The following is a 22,024-nucleotide window of genomic DNA, read 5'->3' as shown; positions in this document are numbered from 1 at the left end:
AGGTGAACAAGGGGGAAAAAAAAAACCTGAAAAACAGCAGAAATAATTATGACTTGTCTTTGTTCTGGATTTTGGGGTTGATATTTACCCCATCGTTAAAGAATTCCTAACCATAAGCTCATAATTACTCAGGTTTGGGCCCAGAAAAGCCTATAATTAAAAGAGTCTCACAAGAAAAGATGCTGAATATCACTAAACGTTAGGGAAATGCAAATTAAAACTATTATGAGACTCTACTTCCCACCCATTAGAATGGCCATTATTTTTTTTAAAACATTAAATAATAAGTATTGGTAGGGATGTGGAGAAACAACTTCTATGCATTGCTGGTGGGAATGTAAAATGGTGCAGCTAACATGGAAAGTATGGCAGTTTCTCAAAAAGTTAAACATAGAATTTACCCTATGATCCAGAGGTCCCACTTCTAGGTATATACCCCAAATAACTGAGAGCATGGACTCTGATACTTGTACACCAACGCTCATAGTAGCATTAAAAATAGCCAAAGGTAAAAACAACCCAAATGTCCATCAAAAGACGCATTAATAAATAAAATGTACTGTATGCATGTACATGTACACACACACACACACAGGAATATTATTCAGCCATAAAGGAATGAAATTCTGATACATGCTACAAGGATGAACCTTGAAAACATTACAATGAGTTAAATAAACTAGACATAATAAATACTATATGACTCCACATAAATGAGGTATTTAGGATGGGCAAACTCAGAGGCAGAAAGTAGGATAGAAGTTAACATGGGCTAAAGAAAGAGAAGAAAGTTATTTCTTAATTGGTACACAGTTTTTGTTTGGGTTGATGCAAAAGTTCTGGAAACGGGTAGTGGTGATAGTTTACAACATTATTGAAGTACTTAATGACAATTAAAATTGTACACTTAAAAATAGTTAAAATTGAAAATTTTATGTATATTTTGTCACAATAAAAAGCTATTTTTGAAGGGAAAAAAAAAAGCCTCTCCATGACTAACAGAATCAAATATAAATCCTCTCTAAAAAAATATAAAATTTCAATCAAGCCTCAGAAAGTTTCAAAGAATATGAGTTTACAAACATAAATATCATGAAATAGGAAGGAACAAATCACCATGAGCAAATCTGAAACTTCTTTACATGCATACTGGGATGGGACAAATAATAAATAGTATATAATAGAAGCAAGGTTTCTCCCTGTCAGAGAAAGAGATTACAAATAAGCAACAGAAGAAAACTACAATGAACTCTATTCATTCTACTGGTACTAGACTAAGAGTTATCAGTATGAACTCACAGTTCTTTGATATACATACAGATAGATAAAAGGAACATATACAGGTATGTCTTGTACCATGGGTTAGTAGTATATAGAACTAAGGCTTTGTCCTCTGAGAGGATCTAGAAAACAGTGACACTCCAATGGCAACAAGCACACTCACAACCAGATCTTGATTTCTAAATACCATTCTCTAATAAAAGGAGCTGGGGCTCCTAGAAGAAATAACTAACTGTAGGGATGGGGCAGAGAAAATACAAGATTAGTCCAGAGTATTTTGTATGCCAGAAAATAAGAAGGTCCAGTTTTTTAAAAGATGGGGTAATGTCAAAAAGGTTTCAGGAACCAAATTGAACCTCCCAATAGTTGAACAAAGGTGAAACAATTTTAGCAAAAATAAACAACAGTACTGGATTATAACCCTCAAAATAAAAGAAATATTCAGAAATCCATACTGACATAAATGACTGAATAAATAAATATATGGGGAGAAAAGACCTATCTTCCTTTTTTTTTTTTTTTTTTTTTTAAGATTTTACTTATTTGAGAGAGAGAAAAAAAACAAGCAGCAGAGAGGAGCAGACTCCCCACCAAGCAGGGAGCCCAATGTGGGGCTTGATCCCAGGACCCTGAGATCATGACCTGAGCCAAAGGCAGACACTTAATGACTAAGCCACCCAGGTACCCCAAGACCTATCTTCCTTAAAAAAGAATTCCAAGTGATAGATGCACAAACTCTTCCCCGTAAAATGTGAAACTTAATTCCCCTTCCCTTTAGTATACACTGGACTTAGTAACTTCCAAGAACTGACTACAGAAAGGGGAAAAAAGTAAATTGACAGTGAAAAATGTGACAATCACTCCCTCGGCCGTGATTAAGGTTAACATCAAAAGTGATGTCTTATTCATAGGATATACTGTTTAATATGATGTGATGAAAATGCCACTTCAGCTCTGTGGTCTTCTTCCCAAAAACTCATAATGCCAGCTTAATCATGAGAAAACATCAGATAAACTCAAACTGAAAGACAGTCTATGAAATACCTGACTAGTATGCTTTTAAAACCATCAAGGTTATGAAAAACAAAGAAAGATTAAGAAACCGTACACATCAGAGGAGACTAAGGAGATGTAACAACCAAATGCAGTGTGGTATCCTGGACTGGACCCTGGAATTAAAAAAAGGACAGTGAAACAACTAGGGAAATCCAAATAAAGTCTGTAGTTTAGGTAACAGTATTATACTCATGTTAATTTCCAAGTTTTGGACAAACATACTATGATCATATAAGGTGCCAACACTATGGAAAGATGCATAAATGGTATACAGAAACTCTGTATAACATCTTTGAAACTTCTCTACAAATTTAAAAATTATTCCCCAAAAAGAACTTTAAAAAATCAAATGTAAAATGAACCCGTTTTTTAAAACAGATGGTTAGGGGGTGCCTGGGTGACTCAGTCAGTTAAGTGTCTGCCTTGGCTCACGTCATGATCTTGGGGATCTGGGATAGTACTCCAGGTCAGGCTCCCTGCTCAGCAGGGAGTTTGCTTCTCCCTCTCCCTCTGCCCCTACCCCTCACCCTTGCTCATGTACGTGCAAGTGAGTGCATGCTCTCTCTCTCAAATTAAATAAATAAATAAATAAATAAATAAATAAATAAATAAATAAATAAAATCTTTTTAAAAAATAAAAAAAAGATGGTTAGGTGAAAGTTACCCTATCAAGACAGAAAAGGTAATAAACTATAATGATTACTAGCTTAATAAAGACTCATAATCCAGCAACTAGTATCCATCAAATGAGTCAGGCAAGTTAATCAAAAAAGCCACTATGCAGCAAAAAGTCAAGAAATGTTTATTACTTACACACTGAAGGAACTAGGGTTCTATACACACAATTCTAACAAATCTAGTCATATGATTTCCTAATTGACAGCAGATTAGAACATACAAATGAATAAATGAGAGAATAACCTCATGAAAATGATTATTGTCAATAAGAAAATAAATTATAAAACGCAAACACATTTTAAAAACATGAGTTTAGGGCAACTTGGAGTAGGAACAAAAACTTAAATCCTCAAAAGTCTTTGAGAGTATTATCACATTTCAGTATCCTGCTATGGTTGACATTAGAAATAATGAGAGTGGAAAATTATGTCCACTATACTCCATTTATGAAACTGAGTGGAAGGAGAGATAAAGGTTGAAGACAGATCCCAGTTAAGTATCACAAATTAAATACATGCATTTTTCTCCATACCCTTCATTAAAATGACAGAAATGGAAGGAGGGGAGAGAAAGTAGAAACGCTTAAGAACAAAAAGAAAACCAGAAAGGAGATAATGGTAAATGAGAGATATAATTAAATTGATGAAAGATTAAAATTTGATGGATGGGGAGGAACTGACTTAGTTGACCAGAGAAAGCAAACCTAAATACCTACAAGGGCACAAATATTACCAAACTGACACGACAAGATTTGAACATTGCTGCATCAATAAAAGAAACTGAACTATTACAAATCTTTCCATAATGAAATATTCAGAAAAGGATATTTCCTTAAAAACAATAAAACAAAAAAACCCAGGTTATTTTGATTTCATGGGAAGTAATTTAGTTCTCTGTTGTTGTTGTTGCTTTTAAGTAAACTCTACCCCCAACATGGGACTCAAAATCATGACCCCAAGATCAAGAATCACACGCTCTAACAACTGAGCCAGCCAGGCACCCCTCTAGTAAATTCTTTCAATCTTCTAAGAAATAGCAACAAATTTATTCTCCCAGAACATAAAAGAAAAAGAAACATCCTACAGTTCATTTTGCAAAGTGAGAATACCTAATTCCAAACCTGACTATGACATTCAAGGAAGGAAAATTACCACTCTCTCATGGAGACAGATATAAAACCCTATATAAAATATTAGCGGGGCGCCTGGGTGGCTCAGTCTTTAAGTGTCTGCCTTTGGCTCAGGTCATGATCCCAGGGTACTGGGATTGAGTCCCGCATCAGGCTTCCTGCTTAGCAGGAAGCCTGCTTCTCCCACTCCCACTCTCCCTGCTTGTGTTCCCTCTCGCTGTCTGTCAAATAAATAAATAAAATCTTAAAAAAAAAAAATTAGCAAATCAAATCCAGTAATATGTAAAGAGTAATACATTATAATCAAGTAGAGTTTATTCCAAAAGCAAGAGTTAACATTTGAAAATTATAAATTACAGAACAAAAACACTTTGCAACAAACGGAAAACACAAACAGACATTGTAGACATTAATCCAACTCTACCAATAATCACTCTGAACATCAATGGTTTAGATGCACCAATCAAAAGACAGAGGCTCTCAAAGTGGATCAAACAATAAGATCCAACCATATGCCACCTACAAGAAACATATTTTAAACAGACACTAAATAGACACATATAGATTAAAAGTAAAAGATGGAGAAAAATATACCACGCTAACAATAAATCAAAAGAAAGCAGGAGTAGCTGTATTTTCAGACAAAGCAGATGTCAAAGCAAGGGAAGTTATTAGAGATAAAGAAGGGCATTACATTATGTTAACAGTCAATTCTCAAAGAAGACACAACAATCCCTACCAGGTGTACAATTAGCAACAGTGTTAAGCTATGTGAGGCAAAAACTAAGAGAAATGCAAGAAGAAATAGATGAATCCATTATCACAGTTGGAAACTATAACATTCCTGTATTAGACATGGACTGTTCCAGGAGGCAGAAAATCAGTTGAGAGCACAGATGACCTCAATAATACCATCAATCAACTGGAGATTACTGACATCTACAGACCACTTCATCCAACAACAGAAAAAAGCTCACATGGAACAATCACAAAGACTACATTCTGGGCCATAAAACACTTTAACAAATTTATAGAAACAAATCACACAACGTCTGTTCTCAGACCACAATAAGATTAAACTAGAATTCTATAAAAGAAAGATAAGCTAGAAATCAATAATTGGAAAATCCCAAAATACATGGAAGATTAAATAACACAACTCTAAAAAAAACAAATGGGTCAAAGAAAAAATCTCACAATAAATTTAAAAATATTTTGAACTAAATGAAAATGAAAGCACAACTTACCAAATTTGTGAAATATAGTGGAAACACTACATACAGGGAAATTTATAGCATTAAATGTATGCATAAAAGATCTACGGGCAGCTGGGTGGCTCAGTCAGTTAAGATCTGAATCTTGATCTCAGCTTGGGTCTTGATCGCAGGATTGTGATCTAAAATATATCATCTAAGCTTCTATCTTAGGAAACCAGAAAAAGACCAATTCAAATCCAAAATAAGCAGAAAAAAAGAGATAATACAACCTGGAACAGAAATCAATGAAATTGAATAGGGAATCGACAGAGAAAAGCCAACAAAACCAAAGACTCATTCTTTGAAGACTGATAAAAATCAATAAGCCTCAAGCCAGGCTACCTAAAAAGAGAAGGACACAAATTACTAGTACCAAAAATGAAAAAAGAAGCACCACTACAGATCCCATGGATGTTAAAAGAATAAAGGAATACTATTAACAGCTCCACGTCCAAATTTGATAACCTAGAGGAAATGGACCACTTCCTTGAAAAATACAAGCTGCCAAAACTCACAAAAAAAGAGACAATCTAAATAGGCCTCTATCTACTAAAGAAATTGCATCAGTAATTAATTACTTTCCAAACCAGAAAGCACCAAGCCCAGATGGATTCACTGGTGAATTCTATCAAATTCTATCTTGTATCAAATACAAGAAATTGTATCAATTCCCTATAATCTATTTCAAACGATAGAAGCATTCTATGAGACCAACATTACCCTAATTATCAAACCAGACAATTATAAGAAAACTACAAACAATAATCTCTCATGAACACAGATGCAAAATATTAACAAATTGAATCCAACAATGTTTAAGAAGAATTATACACCATAACCAAATGGAATTTGTCCCAGCTTTGCAAAACATTCAAAAATCAATTAATGGAATCAATTAAGTCAATGAATAAGCTAAAAAAGAAAAGTCACACAATCCTATCAATAGAGGCAGAAAAAGCACTTGATAAAATTTAACTCTTATTCATGATAAAAAAAAAAAACTCAGTAAACTAGGAATACTGGGGAACTCCCTAAACTTAATAAAGACTATCTACAAAAATCTACAGCTAACATCATACATAATGGTGAGAAATCAAAGCTCTTCCACTAAGATCAGGTACAAGGGGAAAATGACCCTCTCATTCCTTTCCAACGCTGTACTGGGAATTCTAGCTAATTCAGAAGAACAGAAGAAGGACATAAGAGGGATATAGATTCGAAAGGAAGAAATAAAACTGTCTTTGCTCACAGATGATATGATCACTTACATAGAAAATCCAAAATAGTTAATCAAAAAAACCTTCTACAACTAATAAGCAATTATAGTTAAGTCTGCAGGATACAAGGTTGGTAACAAAAATTCAATTGCTTTCCAATACACCAATAATGAAAAAGTGGGATTTGAAATTAAAAACACAATATCACTTACATTAGCATACCCCGTAACATAATACTTAGCTATAAAGCTAATAAAATATGTGCAAGAGCTACATGAGGGAAACTAGAGAAACTCTGATAAATGAAATCAAATAGAACTAAATAATATCATGGATAGCACAACTCAGTACTGTCAAGTTACCAATTCTTCCCAACATTATTTGTAGATTCAATGCAATCGCAATCAAAATCTCAGCAAGTTATTTTGTAGCTGGTAAGAAACAGATCTAAAGTTTATGTACAAAGGCCAAAGACCCAGAATAGCCAACACAGTATTTACGAAGAACAAATCTGGAGGACTGACACCACCCAACTTTGAGTCTTACTATAAAACTACGATAATCAAATCAGTATGGTGTTGGCAGAAGAAAAGAAAAATCAGTGGGAAAAAATAGCCCAGAACAGAGCCACATGAACATAATATAACTGGATCTTTGACAAAGTAGCAAAGGCAATACAATGGAACAAAATTAGTCTTTTCAAAAAATGGTGCTGGAACAAACTGGACATCCACATGCAAAAAAAATGACTCTAGACACAAACCTTACATCCCTCAAAAAAATTAATTCAAAATTGATCATACACCTAGGGCGCCTGGTTGGCTCAGTTGGTTAACTGCCTTCGGCTCAGGTCATGATACTGGAGTCCCGGGATCGAGTCCCGCATCGGGCTCCCTGCTCAGCAGGGAGTCTGCTTCTCCCTCTGACCCTCCCCCCTCTCATGCTCTCTCTCTATCTCATTCTTTCTCTCAAATAAATAAAATCTTAAAAAAAAAAAATTGATCATACACCTAAATGTAAAATGCAAAACTATAAAACTCTTACAAGATAACATAGGAGAAAACCTAGATAACCCTGGGTATGACAATGACTTTAGATATAACACCCAAGGCACAATCCATGAAAGAACTGATAAACTAGACTTCATTAAAATTAAGAATTTCTGGGGGAACCCTCTTACAGTGTTGGTGGGAATACAAACTGGTGCAGCCACTCAAGAACAGTATGGAGGTTTCTCAAGAAGTTAAAAATAAAACCACTCTACAACCCAGCAATTGCACTACTAGCTATTTACCCAAAGGATATAAAAACACAAATTCAAAGGGGTAGATAACCCCAATGTTTATAGCAGCATTATCAACAATAGCCAAACTATGGAGAGAGCCCAAATGTCCATTGATTGATGAATGGACAAAGAAGATGTGGTGTATATATATGATGGAATATAGCTCAGCCATCAAAAAGAATGCAATCTTGCCATTTGCAATGACGTGGATGGAGCTGGAGTGTATTATGCTAAGTGAAATAAGTCCGTCAGAGAAAAACAAATACCATGTGTGGAATTTAAGAAAGTATTCAGATGAACACATGGGAAGGGGGGTAAGGGAGAAAGGGAAATAAACCATAATAAGAGACTCTTAAAGAACAAACTGAGGGCTGATGGAGGGAGGTGGGTGAAGGGTATTAGGGAGGACACTTGTGATGAGCACTGGGTCTTGTATGTAAGTGAGAATCACTGAATTCTACTCCAGAAACCAATATTGCACTGCATGTTAACTAAGTAAAATTTAAATAAATAAAAGTAGAATCACAATATCAGTTAAACTTAAAAAAAAAAACCAAAACAAAAACTTCTGCTCTGAAAAAGATAATGTCAAGAAAATTAAAAGACAATCCACAGACTGGGAGAAAATATTTGCAGAAGATGTATCTGATAAAGGACTGTATCCAAAATATGCAAGGAACTCTTAAAAGTCAGTAAGGGGGCACCTGGGTGGCTCAGTTGGTTAAGCATCTGCCTTCGGCTCAGGTCGTGATCCTGGAAGCCCCAGGATCGTGTCGGGCTCCCTGCTCAGCGGGGTCCACTTCTCCCTCTGCCCCTCACCCGCACATGCTCTCTCGCTCTCGCTTTCTCTCAAATAAATAAAATCTTAAAAAAAAAAAGTCAATAATAAGAAAAACTTGATTTAAAAATGGGTAAAAAGAGAGAGGAGGGTTGTAGGATAGGCAAAACGGGTGAAGGGGAGTAGGAGATACAGGCTTCCTATTATGGAATGAATAAGTCACAGAGACAAGACACCCCATAGGGGTGCCTGGATGAAGCAGGTTAAGCATCTGACTCTTGGTTTCGGCTCAGGTCCTGATCTGAGTCTTGAGATCCAGTGGAGTCGGCTTGGCTCTGTCCCTCTCCCTCTGCCCCTTCCCCCACTCGTGCACATGCCCTCTTTCTCTCTCTCAAATAAATAAATCTTTAAAGGCACAACATAGGGAATATAGTCAAAGTATCATAATAGCATTGTATGGTAACCGACAGTAGCTACACTTGTGGTGAGCATGATGTATAGACTTGTGGAATCACAATGTTGCACAGCTGAAACTAATTTACTACTATGTGTCAAATATTCCTCAATTTTTTAAAAAAGGGGCCAAACACCTTAACAGACACCTCACCAAAGATATAAAGATGGCAAATAAGCATATGAAAAGATGCTCCACATCATAGGTCATCAGGGATATGCAAATTAAAACAATGAGATACTTCACACCTAGCTAAACTCTGGAACACTGACAACACCAAAATGTACAAAATAAATATTTCGCAGGGTTAGGAAAAAAGTTTGTTTTTTCCAGTTTCCTTGCTAGTGAGGATGTGGAAAAATAAGAATTCTCACTCACTGCTGGTGAGAATACAAAATGGTACAGTTTCGTGGTTTCTTGCAAAACTACACATATTGTAGTATGTATGGTAATACAGCAACTGCACTCCTTGGTATTTAAGGAGTTAAAAACTTACCTCCACACTGAAATCTGCACACAAATGTTTATAGCAGCTTTATCATAACTGCCAAAACTTGGAAGCAACCAAGATGTCCTTCAGTAGGTGAATGGATAATTATGTGCATCCAGACAATGGAATATTATTTCCCTAAGAAGGAATTAGCTATCAAGCCATGAAAGACATGGAGGAAACTTATATGCATAATACGAACTGAAAGAAACAAATATGAAAAAGCTACATACTATATGATTTCAACTATATGACATTCTGGAAAAGGCAAAACTATGGGGACAGCAAAAAGATGTAGTTGCCAAGAATGTGTTGGGGAGGCAAGTATGAAGGATGAATAGGTAGAGCGCAGAATTTTATGGCACTGAAAATACTCCATATGGTATTATGATGATGGATACAAGTCATTACACATTTGTCCAAACCCACAGACTCTAAAACAACAGAAGTGAATCATATTGTAAATATGAACTTTGGGTGATTATGATGTGTCAATGTAGGTTTATTTAAGTAATCTCTACACTGAACACGGGGCTAAAACTCACAACCCCAAAATGAAGAGTCCCACACTCTTCCACCTGAGCCAGCCAGGTGCCCCTATGTCAATATAGGCTTACCAACTGTAATAAATATACCACTCTGTTGGGAGATGTTGATAGATGTGGAGGCTATGCATGTGTGGAAGCAGAAGTAGTATGCATTTCCACTATACATGGAAAATCTTTGTATCTTCCTCTCAACTTTGCTGTGAACCTAAAACTGCCCTTAAAAAAGACTTTAAAAAAATAAATATTTTGCATGATTAGGAAAAAAGTCTGTTTTTTCCAGTTTCCTTGAGATATAATTGGCATATACCACTGTAAATTCAAGGTGTGCAGCATAGTGACTTGATTTACATGTATTGTGAAACGATTACCACAGTAAGTTCAGTTAACATCCATCACCTCATATAGATACAGAATCAAAAGTTCCTTTCCTTGTGATGACAGCTGATCACATAAAAACTCATGAGAACTTTTTCCTGTGATGATTTACTCTCAACAACTATTAAAAAATACCACACAGGAATGTTAACTATGGTCATCATTTTGTACATTAAATCCCCACTACAGGAAGTTTGTACCTTCTGACCACCTTCTCCAAGTCCTCTACCCCTCATCTCATTCCTTGCCTCAGATAATCACAAATCTGATCTGTTTTTTCTAGATTCCACACATAAGTGAGATCGTACACTATTAGTCTTTCTGTCTGACTTATCTCACTTAGCATAATGCTCTCAAGGTCATATATGTTGTCACAAATTGCAGATTTCCTTATTTTTTATGGCTGAATAATATTCCATTGAATATATGTACACCACAACTTCTTTATCCATTCATTTGTCAATGGATACTTAGGTTTTTTCCATGTCTTGGCTATTATAAATAATGCTACTATGAACATGAGGGTACAACTCTTTGACATAGTGTTTTTCTTTTTTAAGTTTTTACATACAATGTAATATTAGTTTCATGTGTATAATATAGTGATTCCACACTTCCACAGAACACCCCGTGCTCATCACAAGTACATTCCATTTTTTTTTTTTTAAGATTTTATTTATTTGACAGAGAGAGACACAGTGAGAGAGGGAACACAAGCAGGGGGAGTGGGAGAGGGAGAAGCAGGCTTCCTGCCTAGCAGGGATCCCGATGTGGGGCTTGATCCCAGGACCCCAGGATCATGACCTAAGCCGAAGGCAGACGCTTAACGACTGAGCCACCCAGGTGCCCCAATCACAAGTACATTCCTTAATCCCCACCACCTATTTAACCTTTACCCACCTCCCCCGACACTGTTTCCTTCAGATATATTCCTGTAAGTGGAATGATGAGTGATAGTTGAGCACCTTTTCATGTACCTATTCGCCATCTGTATGTCTTCTTTGGAAAAATGTCTATTCAAGTACATTGTCCATTTTCTTTCTTTTTTTAATGGTGCCTGAACTCACAACCCTGAGATCAAGACCTGAGCTGAGATCAAGAGTTGGATGATTAACCAACTGAGCCATCCAGATGCCCCTCCTTTGTCCTTTGTCCATTTTTAATTGGATTATTTGGAGGTTTTTGGTAATGAGTTATAGAAGTTCTTTGTATATTTTGGATATTAATCCCTTATAATATATGATTTGCAAATATTTAATAAAGTCTTTAAAATATTTTTTTTAAATGTTTTTATTTTTATTTATTCATGAAAGTCAGAGAGAGAGAGGCAGAGGCAGAGGGAGAAGCAGGCTCCCCGCTGAGCAGGGAGCCCGATGCAGGACTCGATCCCAGGACCCTGGGATCATGACCTGAGCCGAAGGCAGACGCTTAACCATATGAGCCACCCAGGTGCCCTAAAATATTTTTTTAATGTAAAGGAAACATAATATATATACTACAAATAGATTTCCAAATTCTGTTAACCCAACATGTATACCTGACTGGCACTGCTGCTGTCATAAAAACTAAAGAACAGCAATTAATAAAACAAAGAAGTTATAATACAAAGGACAAATAAGACCAAAGGATGTCTTACATCACAAAAAGTACAAGTCACTGGGGAAAAAACAATGAATGACTACAGTACATTAAAAAATTCTGTTCATAAAATTATTCCATTCATTAAAAAAGTAATAATTTCATAAGATATATGCTCAATTCATATAACTCAACCAATCCAATTTACTAGCCAGAGTATATAATGAACCCCAACATTCCAAAAGAAAAGCAAAATAGGCAGAAAATATGAATGAGCAATTAAGAACAGAAACACACACATAAAAACCCCCAAAGCACAAAAATAAACTTAGAGGGTATTTTGTTTACTTATGTGCACCAAGCTCAAAGAATAGGGATTAACTCGAGGTTGGCACTCAATATTTTTTTTTTTAAAGATTCTATTTATTTATTTAACAGAGAGACAGTGAGAGAGGGAACACAAGCAGGGGGGAGCTGGAGAGGGAGAAGCAGGCTCCCTGCTGAGCAGGGAGCCCGACACAGGGCTTGATCCCAGGACGTTGGCATCATGACCTGAGCCGAAGGCAGACGCTTAACGACTTAGCCACCCAGGCGCCCCTGGCACTCAATATTTTTTGAATGTTGAATGAACGATGAATAGTTTTTTTTTTAATGCAATAAAGATACTTAATCTCGCTATAAACCACAGTATTATAAATTAAAACCACCATCTGATAATCCCATCAGACTAGCAAAAAGTAAAACATCAAACATTATGAAGTGGGTGATGATGTGTATAAACTGGAAAACTTATTTTTAAAAATAATATTCTTTTTTTAAAGATTTTATTTATTTATTAGAGAGAGTACACATGAGCAGGGGCAGAGAGAGGGGGAGAAGCAGAACCCTCTGTTGAGCAGGGAGCCCAGACATGGGGCTCGATCCCAGGACTCTGGGATCATGACCTGAGCCAAAGGCAGATGCTTAACCAACTGAGCCACTCAGGCACCCCTAAACTGGAAAACTTAAAAAGTGTTAGTTAAAACACTTTGGAGATCAATTTGACAATATCTACATGAAGCTGAAATTGCACATGACCTAATAATTCCATTGCTAACGGCTACATTAGATCAGGTGTCAGCAAAGTATGGCCTCCTGCCTGTTTTTATGAGGCCCATGAGCTAAGAATGGCTTTAACATTTTTATTTTTATTTTTTTATTTTTTTTTAAGATTTTATTTATTTATTTGAGAGAGAGAGAATGAGAGAGAGCACATGAGAGGGGGGAGGGTCAGAGGGAGAAGCAGACTCCCTGCCGAGCAGGGAGCCCGATGCGGGACTCGATCCAGGGACTCCAGGATCATGACCTGAGCCGAAGGCAGTCGCTTAACCAACTGAGCCACCCAGGCGCCCGGCTTTAACATTTTTAAATGGTTGGGGGAAAAATCATGTTTCATAACACATGAAAATTATACAAAATTCGAATTTCAGTGTCCGTCAAGTTTTACTGGCACAGAGCCATACTCATTTGCTTATATCTCATCTATGACTGCCTTCTTGCTAAAATAACAGCACTGAATAATTGCAAAAGGGAGTGTGCTTAGACTGCAAAGTGTAAAATATTTATTATCTGGCCTTTTACAGAAAAAGTTTGCTGACCTCTGCCCTAGAGAAACACACACATGTGCACAAGGAAAAGTACTTTTAAAAAATTTCATAGTAGCAATATGAAACATATGAGGGTATTCATAGTAGCAATGTATGTAACAGTAAAAAGGTGGATACAACCTAAATTTCCACAGAGGAATGTATAAACTGTACTATACTCATACTACGAAATCCTAAATGGCAATGAAAATCAAAGTACTAGAACTAGTCTCATTATATTAATCTCTCAAACAATGCTGTAAGAACGAAAAATTTCTGGGGTGCCTGGGTGGCTCAGTCGTTAAGCGTCTGCCTTCGGCTCGGGTCATGAGCCCAAGGTCCTGAGATCGAGCCCCACATAGGGCTCCCTGCTTCACGGGGAGCCTGCTTCTCTCTCTCTCCCACTCCCCTGCTTGTGTTCCCTCTCTCACTGTGTGTCTCTCTGTCAAATAAATAAATACAATCTAAAAAAAAAAGAATGAAAAATTTCTGGTTGCAGAAAAATACAGAGTGTGATTCATAAAATGTTCTAAGATATGCGAAATAATTTACACACACACAGTTTAGAGATACATAAAGAGTAAAGTACATGGGGTGCCTGGGTGGCTCAGTCGGTTAAGCGTCTGATTCCTGATTTTGGCTCAAATCATGATCTCAGGGTCGTGAGATCAAGCCCCACATCAGGCTCCACACTCAGCCTGGAATGTGCTTGAGATTCTCTTTCCCTCTCCCTCAGCCTCTCCCCCCCACTCACGCATGCACTCTCTCTACAATAAATAAACAAATCTTAAAAAAAAAAAAAAGAAAGAAAGAAAACAGTAAAGTACAAAGAACTGCATGAGAAAACTACCAAATCAAGGACAGTAGTTACTCCTACAGGTAGAGGATGCAAAAAAGATAGGGATCACCCCAGCTTCAACTGTACTGGTAATGTTTTCTTTAGGCTAGTAAGTAGAACATGAGTTTTTGCTATACTATTCCTAGGAAGTATTTCCTAATAATTTTTAAACTATCACTGTAAGGTTTTACAATAACGAAAAATAGGAGGGGAGCCTGGGTGTCTTAGTCGGTTAAGGGTCTGCCTTCAGCTCAGGTCATGATCCTGGAGTCCTGGGACCTAGTCCTGCATTAGTAGGGTTCTGCTTTCTCTGCCCCTCCCCCAGCTCATGGCACATGCACTCGCTCGCACACACTCTCTCTCAAATAAAATCTTTAAGAAAAATAATGAAAAATTGGATAAATTTTTTAAAACAATCACTGTGACAGAACTTCTGCAACTTAGAAATATAAAAGTAATAATAATAAAAGACATAATAAAATAATAAAAAGACATAAAGAGGAATTAAATGCAAATGTCAGAAAAATCTCAATTAAAGCAATCTCAGGTGGCTCCATAGCAGTACAGCCCCAGTCTTTCCCAAGAACATGTCAGGATTCTCCAAGGCTGTCTCTTGGAGCTCTGACCCACCATGTTACAAGTCTGAGTACCTGCTGAAGAGACCATGTGAAGAGGCCTTTACACTACATGGAGAGACAAGGGCCTACCTTTCCACACCCACCAGAGTCAGACATTTGAATGAAGCCATCTTGGAACCTCCAGATCAGCCAAACTACCACTGAATAATTCCCACAGATGCTATATGAAGCAGAAAAATCACCCAGCTGAGGTGATTTTCTCTATAAAACCTTTGTACTTTGGCACAGAAGATAGACCAATAGATTATCCAATACTATCTCAAGATGAAGTCAGAAGATATTATATTCTTGGGAGTGATATGAAATTAAACTTCTCTGGGAGCCACCAAAATCACATATTCTTTGCCTCAGGATCCAGCTACTGTTCAGTGTTCTCTCGGTTTATCTACCTACTTCTTCATTCCATTCAGTGGGTTTCTATGGACCTTTTGGCAGGATGCCAGTATACATTTAGTTTTGCCCAAGGTCATTATCAGGCAGCTGTTTGGTGCTGTTGGTGTTTCTGGAAGCTCCTTGATCTTCTATAGAACAGAAATATCAAGTGGTGGTATCTTATCCAAAGTAATGCAGTTGGTTCTATCTTTACACAGAAAACACAATTCTAAAAATTCAGTTATCTCAAGCCTGATGTACACAAAATTCCAAAACCAGGAAACGCACAACTCAGAAATGATCGTCAGATTGTTTCTTCTGCTCCAAAGAAAGGCGAGATCATCAGAGTAAGAGAAGGTGGCAGTATCCAGGGAGGTGGACCAATGACACTTTTAATTCTGAACATGAAATGCAGAATTCCACAAGAAACAAGTTTCACAGTAAGCTTAAATTAGAAGGTAAATTTTAGAAACAGATAAAGTTTATAAACGGTGAAGACAAAGGAGACTCAGGAGTTGGTACTCAAACTGTGAAGGAAATGCTGATATTCTCAGACGTAACTGCTATTATGACAAAACTAAATCATTCTTTGATAAATGTCCTATGATGATAATAGAGAATGGAGACCAACCTAGGGTGAAGAAAGGATTAAATGCCAAAACATTTGGAATCCCACTTCATCCAAACATTGGCCATAGGAGTTATTGAGGCAAAGAAGATACTATTTCCATGGAGGCAGAGTCAAGGTAGTATCTTCACCATGTTTTCAAGATTTAGTGGCAGATTCATACATAGGAAGTTGTGGGGTAGGAAGTTTGCAGATTTTTGAGTGAGGAAGGACAACAAGGTTACTTCATAGTCTACAAAAAGTCTCAAGGAATTTCTAGCTCTTTATGTCCTGAAAAATGGCTTCAATCTTTGCAAAAAATGAAAAAGTGAATTTACTATTTACTGGACACAAATACTGTTTTCTCCCTGCTCTATTTCAAAGATTATAATGTAGTTAATGTTGGGGGGGGGGGGGGAGGAACCCAACCATATTAAAAACCAAGCATGACATGTATTTGAAATACCAAAAAAACAAAAAACAAAAACACCCTCCAAAGGCAAGATCAGAATATGGTTTATTGTATTACTAATCAAGCCTGTAACTTCAGATGGCTTCAAGGCAATTGTTAACTTGGACTTAGGCAAAGTGTCTAAATGTCCCCATTTGCCTAGGATTGTCCCAATTTTAGCACTGAACGTCTATCCTCAGGAGACAAGAGGTCCTAATTTTTGGTGTTGGATGCAGAAAATTCTGTAAAGTACAAAACCTAAGATAAACCAAAAAGTAGAGGCTGAAGCAACACCATTCTTAGTGTCAAATGAATACTGCATAGTTTACCTACCTTCCGTACTTGCTGCCTTTGTTTTTTAAGCTGATGTTGGTGACCGTAATTTGCAGTTCACAATAACAGATCACCATCCATGCTGCATTATTCTAAGCAATATACACAACTTAGGTGGGTTGTAATTGTGACGATTAATAGTGTGTCTTTGACTTTGTATATTAACTGTTGTGTTTTGTATTGAGATAGTTTAATTTTTAATATTATAGTGTGACCATGTTTCCTAAGAGTTTAGGTAATGAAAAAGAGAAAGATTACAGTAACAACTCCCATAACCCAGACAGCACTGAATGAAAGAAAAAAGGAAAGAAGAGTTTCTAACATTCTTCCTCTTTTCTTCTTACTTACGCTTACCTGGATTCAGAAATTCTTCAATCAGTCCCTTATCAAAGAAGTGTCAAACCAATAGCTGCTTATGTTGCTATTTTTATCTGTGAAACAAATTACAAATTGTGTGGCCAACATTGTTCTTTCTGTAGCTTACCAAATTGCCCAGATATCAGAAACTTTTAGATCTTCTAAGAACCGTCATTTTCAAGTTTAGGAAATACTACGACTTTGCTGAAAGAATTTAAAAAAAAAAAAAAAACCAGGGACTCCTGGGTGGCTCAGTCGGTTGAGCGCCTGCCTTCTTAGGCACAGGTCATGATTCCAGGGTCCTGGGATCGAGTCCCGCATCGGGCTCCTTGCTCAGCAGGGAGCCTGCTTCCCCCTCTGCCACTCCCCCTGCTTGTGCTCTCCTCTCTCTCTCTCTGACAAATAAATAAAATAAAATCTTAAAAGAAAAAAAATACCAGATAAATGGGAGAGGAAAGGTGGCTGTGTAGATTAAAGAGGACTACAAATTATTTGCGTTCCCACTGAATGGTGGTCCACTTCCCCTCCCTTGAATTTGGGTTGATTCTGTGACCTTTCTGCCAACAGATATGGCAAAAGTGACTGGGTAATTTCTGAAGCTGGGCCTTAAGAGATCTGTGACTTCTGCTTTTGCCATCTTAAAGTGCTGCTTCATCAATAACTGGTAATTCCCCCTAATTCCCTATTATTTTTCCTTCTCCTGTCCAGCCCCTCTCTCAAAAGGAAAGTAGGTAAAAGGAAGAATGGGTGAAGAAAAGGGTTAAAGAAGGGAGGGAAAGAGGAAATAAGGAAGGAAATGCTGAAGGAAGTTAAGGCTATATGTCAGATCCCAAGCTCTATTTCTGATTTTCCCACCGACTTCTTCTAGGTCACATAACCCCTCTACAACTCTTGATTTCCTCAAATACGCAACATAGTTTAGTAATGGCAACAGAAACAATCAATTTATGGAAGTGTAGATATGTGGACTATATAATTTTATTCCCTCTTGCCTCTCTGACTACACCAGTCAACCATACTATCAAGAATAATCAAATAGCCGGCTTAATCGTAGAGCACACAACTCTTGATCTCCGGACTGTGAGTTCAAGCCTCACATTGGGTGTAGAGATTACTTAAAAGATAATAAAATGTAAAAAAATCTAAAAAACCCCACAACAATCAGCTAATACCTAGAAAAAGAAGGTCGTTAAGTGAAAAACAATAAAATGAATTCAAATGAAAGTGAAGCCAATATGAAAGAGAAGGAAAGCAAGAAAAGGAAGTTCTTTTTCTCTTCTCTGCCTACTAAGAAAATCAATATATTACCAACTAACACACAGTGCTTGGGATTATATGCCTGGAATTGTTCTAAGAATTAAACATATATTAATACATTTAACGTTCATGGCAACTTTATGCGGTAATTACAATTACTATCCTTGGTTCACAGATAATGAAAACACAAAGAGGTTAAGAAATCTATCCAAGATCACACAACTAGTAAGTGGTAGAGCTAAATGTTGAATACCGGCATTCTGGCTTCTGAGTTCATGCTCTCATTGCATTTCTAATGAAAATGCCATTCTAAGTGATGTTCTACTCTACTGTTCCATATGAGTACATGAAATCAATTCAACTGGGACGAAACCAGGAAATAAACATACTTAAGTAAGGAGTAAATAAGGAATGATAGTGTGATGCAGTTTCTAAAAGTAGTGCTATCAAAAGAAGGAGCAGGGATAAATGGAGAACTTTGTGGTGTGTTCCACTTAGCAGGTGGAAACTTAAAGACCTTGCTCATATTCATGGAATGCCAATCATTAGAAGAAATTGTGCTTTAGTTCAAGAGATCCTATAAGTATTTACAATCCCCAGTAAAACTAACAAACTGGGTTATTATAGTTATATGTATAATAAAAGTATGGCTAAGGGGAAATAGAAAACACTTTTCATTTGGATACTTGATAGATTTTGCTGGTATAGAGGGCAACAGTGCCATAGTTCAGCATCAGGCTTTTCAAGCTAGTGGACAAAGTCCAAAAGGGAGCTGGACCCAAAATGAAAAAGAAAACAAAGTAGTTACATACGTATACACATGTATGTATACATATACACATACATACAAAAGGGAAGACCAAAAAAAAATGGAAGAAAATACTGGTGAGGCAATTAGTTGGTAGGAAAAAAAAAAAAGGCAAAGGGAAAGAAAGTTAGATATAAGTGCAGTATAAAAAAGAAGGAACAAATGAGAGAGGAAGTAGATTTGTTAGAGGTTCCACAGAGGAGAAAAAAGGGGGGGAATTATAAAAAAAAAAGTTACAAGAACAAGCCAGTTACTATCACCTTTGCCCTAACTGATCTTGCTGATAATTTTTGCTCTTCTCTAAAGTATCCTTTTCCATGTGGTAGCCAATGACCTTTTGGGGGAACAAATCTGATAACGCTACCTCCAGTTTCATCTCATACCATTCTCTTAACCAGCATCACACTGTCCTCCTTTTAGTTCCTTAAACATGTCATACTCTCTCTATTTTATTCCCTCTGCCTGGAAAACTCTGCCTTTCCACCTTTCCTTCTACTCACCTTTCAAGGTGTCCTAATTAGATCAAATTCTTGTTATTATAAATAATTCCTTTTGTTGTGCCCGAGAGTTGTAATTTTACATTTACAAGTGTGATTATTTGATCACTGACTCTCATCACCCATGGAGAAACCGTTTCTTTTCCCCCTTCATCACTGTGCCTCTCACACTACCTACAACACTGCAGTTGCTCAATAAATACCTGTTGAATGAATGAAGGAAAAGAAAAGAAAAACCTGCCAAGATATTATCACATGTAGAAAAGGGGTATAAGACAACCTTACATGTACAGAAGAGAAAGAAACAGAGAAAAGAAAGTTCAATGTAAGTTGTGGCGTAATTAAATTCATATAATTTCAGTGAGATACTACACTAAAAAAATTAAGTACAATAGTAGCCAGTAGGTCTGCTTTTCCCTAATGAAGTCAGAAAAGGAAATAGAATTAACATTTTACTTAGTTATAATAAAACACAATTTAGAACATGGATGACAAACAGGCATCTCAAACTTAATTTGACCAAAGCAGAGCTATAAACTTCTCATTCCTCTACCAGTCTACTCCATTTCAGTAAATGGAATTACCCCCCAACACCTCCAACCAAAACTCTAGGAGCCATCTATGATTACTCTCATACTCTGATCCTCAAAATACAATCCATCAAGAAGTCCTGTAAGCTCTACATCCAAACATACCTTCAGTCTATCCACTCTTCCCCAATCTCCACTGCTACCAATCTAATCCAAGCCCCTCTGATGGTTTTACTGAAGTACAGTTAACATACAATATTATATTAGTTTCAGGTGTACAACACACTGATTTAACAATTCTGTACACCACTCAATGTTCACCACTATAAGTGTAGTCACCATCTGTTACCATATAACATTACAGTATTACAGACTATATTGACTACTGACTATGCTGTACTTTTCACCTCCAAGATTATTTTATGATGGAAGTTTTTACCTCCTGTTACTTTTTATCTATCTATTCTAACCCCTCTATTTTAGAGTACTCCAATATTGTAATTCATGTCCCTGCTTTTACTATTCCTCTTCTCTAATTCACTGTACACAGAACAAAGTGATTTTTAAAAAGATAAATCATATGACACCCCTTGGCCCCAAACTCTTCAATGACTTCCCACTTCTTAGAATAAAATAAAAATTCATCACCTTGCATGATAGGTCTGCTGCCTCTCTTTCTTATCACTCTCTCCTTTGCTTGCTACATTTCAGCCATAATGACCTCCTTTTTGTTTCACAAACGGAACCATGTATCATCTCGAACTTTACAAGCATCATCCTCTCTGCCATACTCCGAAGTATCTCATAGTTAAGGTTTTACCTTAACTAAGGTATCACCTCCTCAGGAGGGCCTTTCCTGATTTTAATACCATGTAAAATGGCTTTTCCACTCCTTTATTGCTCTGTGTATTTCTTCCAGTCTTTATCATACAGCTATCATCTTGTTTATTTCATTAACAACAAATCGTTTCCAGTGCAAGTAATATGATGGTGAAAAGACAAAGTCATTGTTTTCATGGAGTTTATATTTTAGTAGGACTGAAAAACAAATTTATCAAATGATAAATGCTATTATAAAAAATAAAACAGTATAAGGGAATACCATGTGTTTGTACAGTGCCTCGCACAGAATAGGTGGCTATAAATACCTGATGAGTAAATGAAAACCTACTTCAGTTTTTCAATAAGTCTACGAGAGAGTAAGGAAGGTATACTCTATTGATGTTTAAAAATTAAATCCTAAGCCCTATGGGGAAATATTTTGAAAACACATAAATATGGTAGTATAAAACATATGACAACTTACAGTGAGTATTTTATTTTATTATTAAAAGTGTAAAGAAAAGAATTAAACACAAAAAATACTAGCATCAATTTATTTAGAAAGATTCCATATAATATATAAAAATCAGATATGAGAAACTGAAATCCTTACTTTCCCTTATGCTCATATTCTAACAAGTTACCATTTGTTTCTTTATGAGAATGCTAAAGGAGACATGGTGAAACTCAAATTTATTGTAACTGTACATTCCTAGACCCTTAGGTTAGTTTCAACTAAAAACAACAGTTTGAAATTCACAATC

The 22,024-nt window shown here is 36.5% G+C and overlaps 1 protein-coding gene and 1 pseudogene across 6 annotated transcripts in view; one reads left to right on the top strand and one right to left on the bottom strand.

Moving 5' to 3' along the window:
* Window positions 1-22,024, bottom strand: part of SENP6 (SUMO specific peptidase 6) — a 116,505-nt gene that overhangs the window by 91,791 nt on the left and 2,690 nt on the right. The gene's annotated exons all lie outside the window — the stretch shown is intronic.
* LOC145722886 (protein LSM14 homolog A pseudogene) lies at window positions 15,391-16,306 on the top strand (annotated as a pseudogene).

The sequence above is a fragment of the Leptonychotes weddellii genome, chromosome 8 (assembly GCF_054177405.1).
Source record: "Leptonychotes weddellii isolate Sample4059 chromosome 8, ASM5417740v2, whole genome shotgun sequence".
Lineage (NCBI taxonomy): Eukaryota > Metazoa > Chordata > Mammalia > Carnivora > Phocidae > Leptonychotes > Leptonychotes weddellii.
The sequence above is the reverse complement of the archived record's forward strand: the minus strand, read 5'-3'. Positions and strand labels throughout refer to the sequence as shown.